This window comes from Solanum pennellii, chromosome 10 (assembly GCF_001406875.1).
Source record: "Solanum pennellii chromosome 10, SPENNV200".
Taxonomy (NCBI): domain Eukaryota; kingdom Viridiplantae; phylum Streptophyta; class Magnoliopsida; order Solanales; family Solanaceae; genus Solanum; species Solanum pennellii.
The window spans coordinates 80,825,457-80,831,839 of NC_028646.1; positions in this window are offsets into that span (position 1 = coordinate 80,825,457).

The window sequence follows — 6,383 nt, forward strand, 5'->3', positions numbered from 1 at the left end:
GGGGCACGTGGTGTCCAAGGAGGGTATTAGGGTAGATCCGACGAAGATTGAAGCTATTCGTGATTGGGACAGACCCACTTCTGTTACTGAGGTTCGTAGCTTTGTCGGGTTAGCGAGTTACTACAGGCGTTTTGTTGAGGGCTTTTCTACTATTGCAGCTCCTTTGACTCGGTTGACTCGCCAGGATATTCCCTTTGTGTGGTCGGAGGAGTGTGAGATGAGCTTCCTGAAGCTCAAGGAGTTGCTTACTAGCGCTCCTATATTGACTCTTCCGATTGAGGGCGAGGGTTTCACGATTTATTGTGATGCGTCTGGTGTTGGTGTGGGTTGTGTATTGATGCAGCAGGGCCGGGTTATTGCGTATGCGTCGAGGCAGCTTAAGGTCCATGAGCGCAACTACCCCACCCATGACTTGGAGTTGGCAGCGGTAGTTTTCGCGCTTAAGATTTGGAGGCACTACTTGTATGGAGTTCGATGTGAGATCTATACTGACCACAAGAGTCTTCAGTACATCATGAGCCAGAGGGACCTTAATTCGAGGCAGCGTCGTTGGATTGAGCTCCTGAAGGATTATGATCTCTCCATTCTCTATCATCCGGGCAAGGCGAACGTGGTAGCAGACGCCTTGAGCCGAAAGGCGGTGAGTATGGGTAGTTTAGCCTTCTTATCTGCAGGTGAAAGACCCTTGGCTTTGGACATTCAGTTTTTAGCCAATAGCATGGTTCGATTAGATATATCAGATTCTAGACGCGTCTTGGCTTATATGGGAGTTCAGTCTTCTTTGTATGATAGGATCCGTGGTTGTCAATTTGAGGATAAGGCCCTGGGGTCCCTTAGAGATCGAGTGTTAGCGGGTAATGGTGATCAGGCTACCTTAGATCCTGATGGAGTGTTGAGATTCGCTGGTCGCATTTGTGTCCCGAGAGTTGGAGATTTGATACAGTTGATACTTTCGGAGGCTCATGAGTCTAGATATTCTATCCATCCGGGTACAGCGAAAATGTATCGTGATTTGAGACAACATTACTGGTGGAGTGGCATGAGACGAGATATTGCTGACTTTGTTTCTCGTTGCTTGTGCTGCCAGCAGGTAAAGGCTGAGCATTTGAGGCCTGGTGGGGAATTTCAGGGATTACCCATTCCGGAGTGGAAGTGGGATCGCATTACTATGGATTTTGTGGCTGGTCTACCGAGGACTTCTAGAGGATTTAATAGTATTTGGGTCATCGTTGATCGATTGACCAAGTCAGCACATTTCCTTCCCGTTCAATCTTCATTTAGTGCCGAGAGGTTGGCTCGTATCTACATTCGGGAGGTGGTTCGACTTCATGGGGTGCCAGTTTCTATTATATCAGATCGGGGTTCTCAGTTCACGTCTAGCTTTTGGAGGACCTTTCAGGATGAGTTGGGCACCCGGGTTGACCTGAGCACAGCTTTCCACCCGCAGACTGATGGTCAGTCAGAGCGCACTATTCAGGTCCTTGAGGACATGCTACGGGCTTGTGTTTTGGAGTTTGGTGGTCAATGGGACCAGTTCTTGCCTTTGGCGGAATTTGCATATAACAACAGCTACCATTCTAGCATTCAGATGGCCCCGTTTGAGGCCTTGTATGGTAGGCGTTGTCGCACTCCAGTGGGCTGGTTCGAGTCTACAGAGCCTAGGCCGCGAGGTACAGATTTGATTCAGGAGGCTTTGGAGCAGGTGAGAGTGATTCAGGATAGACTCAGGACAGCTCAGAGTAGGCACCAGAGTTATGCGAATCGGAGGCGTCGACCTTTGAGATTCTCTGTTGGTGATCGGGTATTTCTCCGTGTGTCGCCCATGAAGGGTGTGATGAGATTTGGGAGACGGGGTAAGCTTAGCCCCAGGTATATTGGGCCTTTTGAGATACTTCGGACAGTTGGGGAGGTTGCTTATGAGTTGGCCCTACCTCCAGCATTTTCAGCCATCCATCCAGTTTTCCATGTCTCGATGCTACGCCGATATATTCCTGATGAGTCCCATGTGCTCCAGTATGATGCAATTGAGTTGGATGATCATTTGACATTTGTAGAAGAGCCAGTTGCCATCCTAGCCAGAGATGTGAGGAAATTGCGCTCGAGAGCCATTCCTATTGTTAAGGTCCGTTGGAGGCATCGTTCAGTCGAGGAGGCTACCTGGGAGACCGAGCAGGAGATGCGAGAGCAGTATCCCGTCTTGTTTGAGCCTTCAGGTACTTCTTGAACCTTACTTTCGCGGACGAAAGTTCTTTTTAGTAGTGGATATTGTAATGACCCTTATTGTCATTTTTAGTGTTTTATCTTCTGTACATCGTTTAGAGCGTTCCTACAGCGATTCTAAGTCATTTATGACTTGCTGGGACTGACAGATCGGTCACCTGGTCATTCGTTTTGTTATTGTGTGAGCTTTAGTATTTTTGAAGCTTATGAACCTTGAACGATCATTTTCGATCAAAAGTTCAAGAAGATGACATCAGAATCCAATTCTGACGATTCCATCAGTTCCGGAAGGGTCATTTTAGTCCAGTAGCATTGTCGACATGACTCCCAAAGTTTTCAGTGTGAGTTGGTGGGATTAGGCGTTTTAACTTTAAGTTTAAAGGCTAAGTTTGACTTTAGTCAACATTCTGAGTAAACGCGCTCGGATGAGAATTCCGTCAGCGCGGTTAGCTCCGGAATGTCGAGTTTGGTCTAGTTTGACCCTTCTTTCGGGTTTTGAGGTTTTTGATATTTTTCCGAGCCCTTTTGTGGTTTTTGACTTAAAATGGCCAATGGAAGTGGGACCCACATTTTATCGAGATGACCTCTGATGAAAATTTCGACTGCGCCTTTGAGTCCGGAATGTCGACTTTGGTAGGGTAGCATATCTATTTTATTTTTATCAGGTTCCGAACGGATTCCGAGCACCCGTCGGAGACTTTAAAGAAAGTAGGCAAAGCTGAATCTGGTGCAGCCCCTATAAAAACCCCAACTTTCAGCTTTATGTTTTACTTTGGAACTTGATATCTTGAGCGATACAACTCCGAATTGGGCGATTCAAAAGGCTAAGTTGTGAGATTTTTCGAGGGCAACACATTGGTGAGCTTGGAATCTGATTTGGGGACACGATTTGAGGTAAATTTTGGGTTTTAAATGCTGTCATAGCTCATTTTCGAGCACAAGTTTTGGGAAATTTCAGAAGGTGATTTCTTGGCCATTTTAGGTCCGAATCAAGTGATTCAAGAGCCTATATTGTGGGGTTTTTCGTGAGGATCGTCGTGGTGTGATTGGTTTTGGCTGTTGGAGCTTCATTTTTGGTAAAATCTGGTAAGTAGCTGCTGCCATTGTTGCTGATTTTTAGCTTAGGATTTGGGTTTTTTTTGTTGCATGTTAATGTTGGGACCGTCTTGAGTCCTGAATTGTGCTCCATTCTGCTATACAAGTTTCGAGAGTTATTTAGGACTTTTATTTGGGGTTAATTCGGGATTTCTCAACGCGGATCCCATTTTTTCCATTTTGACCGTGAAATTGACCCGTCTCCGTTTCTTGCAATTTTAGTGTTTAAATGACTGTAATAACGTTGTGACTCTATTTCTGATAGTGTATCAACGTTTCGAGGCCTTTTAGAAAGTAAAAGATCCGGGGAGTGAATTTTGGAGCGCGCGTGATCTGCGTTCAGGTAGGCTATGGTTTCTCTTCTTAGACTGAACTCGAACATGTGAATGCATGTTGATTAGTTGGAATTTGGGTTGGGTAGTTATTGGATCATGCATAGGTGTTAAAAATTATATTTTCGGCCTTGTTCTGAGAATTATCGGGTAACTGTGAGCATGTTTATATTGACCTTCTTTGCTATATGAATTACTTGTATGTTTGAATACTGGTTGTCAGAAGTATGTTGAGCCTTAGTTTAGGTTTGACTAGGGTTTTCCTTAGAAATGCATGATTCAAAGTCGGTAGGACTTAGTTTAGCCCCGACGTCGCTCGGCCGGCTTAAATCCTTGTAGACTGATGTAGCAGACTTGAGTCTGATAGTTTGGTATTTAGCTAGACGATGAGCTTGCTCTAGCGATAGTTACTCTTATTTCTTAGATGTTACGGCTTCTCGAGTTACGTCAGTGACAATGAATTCCGCTCCGTGATTCAAAGTTGAGTTTCTATTCGACTGTAAGGTCTTACATTGATTAGCTAAGTCTGGATGGTGTTCCATGGGTTTATATGATTATGGATAGATAAAGACTCTTTCAGCATGCTATATCGACATCTTTGTCGGGTATCCGGATTTAAGGTCCGGCCTCGACCATCCACATACTTATGTAGAGCATCCGGTTAGAGGTCCGGCCTCAAGTATGTAGAGCATCCGGTTAGAGGTCCGGCCTCAGTTACTTATATTTTGCAATTGGCTACTTGTGTAATTCTGGTGAGTGTCCGGTTCAAGGCCCGACCTCCGTACCGTCAGATTCTACTTTTTGGTTCGGTGTTCTTTGGCCTCGAGTTCTATTCTCCTTAAGTTATAGTTATTTTGTGTACGCGTCGGACTTATGGGGGTCCGTTCGGGTTTTTATTTAAACTTGTGCACGAGTGTACCTTCTGGGCTTATGGTGGGTCCAGTTAGGTGTAGTTAGCTTATTTATATTAATTTAGTTAGATCTTTATACACTCGTGTGCATTATTGTGTTACTTAGCCTTCCGTTCTTGACCTCTAGTTTTGTGATTTCGTCTTTTCATAGTGCTTTACTTTTCTAGTTCAGTCGGCCTATGATGCCTACTGGGTACCTGTTATTTGGTACTCATGCTACACTCTGCATCTATTTTCGTGATGCAGGTCCGAGCACCAGTAGTCAGCGTTGATCGAGTTTGGAGAATTTCTGGTCTGGAGACAGGGGTGAGCACACAGGGTTTTGTACTATTTCAGTCTCCATCTGTTTATATAAAGACTTGTCTTTTACTTTTCGAGACAGTCTAGTTTCGGTGGTCCACTGTTGGGACTTGTACTCGTTTTGTTGGTAGCTCTGTATTAGTGACTTCCAGGTTCTGGGAGGGATCCTTTATTGCATTTATGTTTTGGTTTGCTTATGTTGTTATAGTAATTTTTCTTAGTCTTGTTTAGTTTCTACCCTCACACCCATTATGTGTGGTTCTGGGTTGTGGTTTGGCTTACCTACTGATGGGTTATAGTAGGTGCCTTCATGGCTCGAGAAATTGGGTCGTGACAATTATATATCTATGTAACGACAAAATATAACAACAATATGTTGCATACATGATAGTTCATTATATATCTATGTAACGACAAATTGTAACAACAATATGTTGCATATATGATAGTTCATATATGAAGAAGCTCGAAAAATTAAAATATTTTAAATATATTTTTGACGATAATATTTATCATTTTCCCATAATTTATAATGTATAGTTATATTTTAATATCATTTACATTATTTCTTTAAAAAATATTCTTACTCATATTAAGATACAAGATATCACATGTCCAATGCACGTATGTGCGAATTTTTATATAACAATGAATGTATACAAAATTTTATTTAATATATCATAAAAGGAAAATTAAATTACTGAGTATTTTTAATCTTAAAATATCTAAAAGACGATATTACTGAATATACATATTCGATCGAATAAAAATTTGGAAAAAATAAATAATTTGAGTTATAGCTCAAAATTGAACAAATCAATCCATTTCTTTTACTTGATTTAATATGAAATGTAGTATTTAAGATCTTCAAATTTTAAATCCGTCCTTTAGTGAGTAACTAGTTGTCTTAATCAGTGAATTGATAAAGCGAGAGAAAAGACTTTTATAATTATTTTTATTAGACTTATATTAAAATTTGATTATTTTAATTTTCGTTATATAAATTTCATTTAAAAAAATACCATCTATTAAAAAGATTCATATTCAAAACTCCAAATCAAAATCTCGCGGAAGGAAAGATTGTAAAGGCTCCTATAAATTGCGAGTTAATACCTCAGATGGTCACTCAACTTTGCACTATTCTCTCAGAAAGTCACTCAACTTTCAATTTTCCCTCAAAAGTCACTCAACTATGCACTCTTCTCTCAGAAAGTCACTCAACTTTCAATTTTCCCTCAAAAGTCACTCAACTATCCACTCTTTCCTCAGAAAGTCACTCAATCTATTAAATTATTTTTAATTAAAATTTATTGATATTAATTATTTATATAACAAACCAAAAGTTTTAAAAAATAAATTAAATCATTTAGTGATCCACCCACCTAACCCGACCCATTAAAAAAATATGATATGACCCATTTTATTTTATCTTTAATCCTAAATTAATCCCTCTCTTTAACCTTGAATTAGGATTAGATTAATTTAGGATTAAAGATAAAATAAAATGGGTCATATCATATTTTTT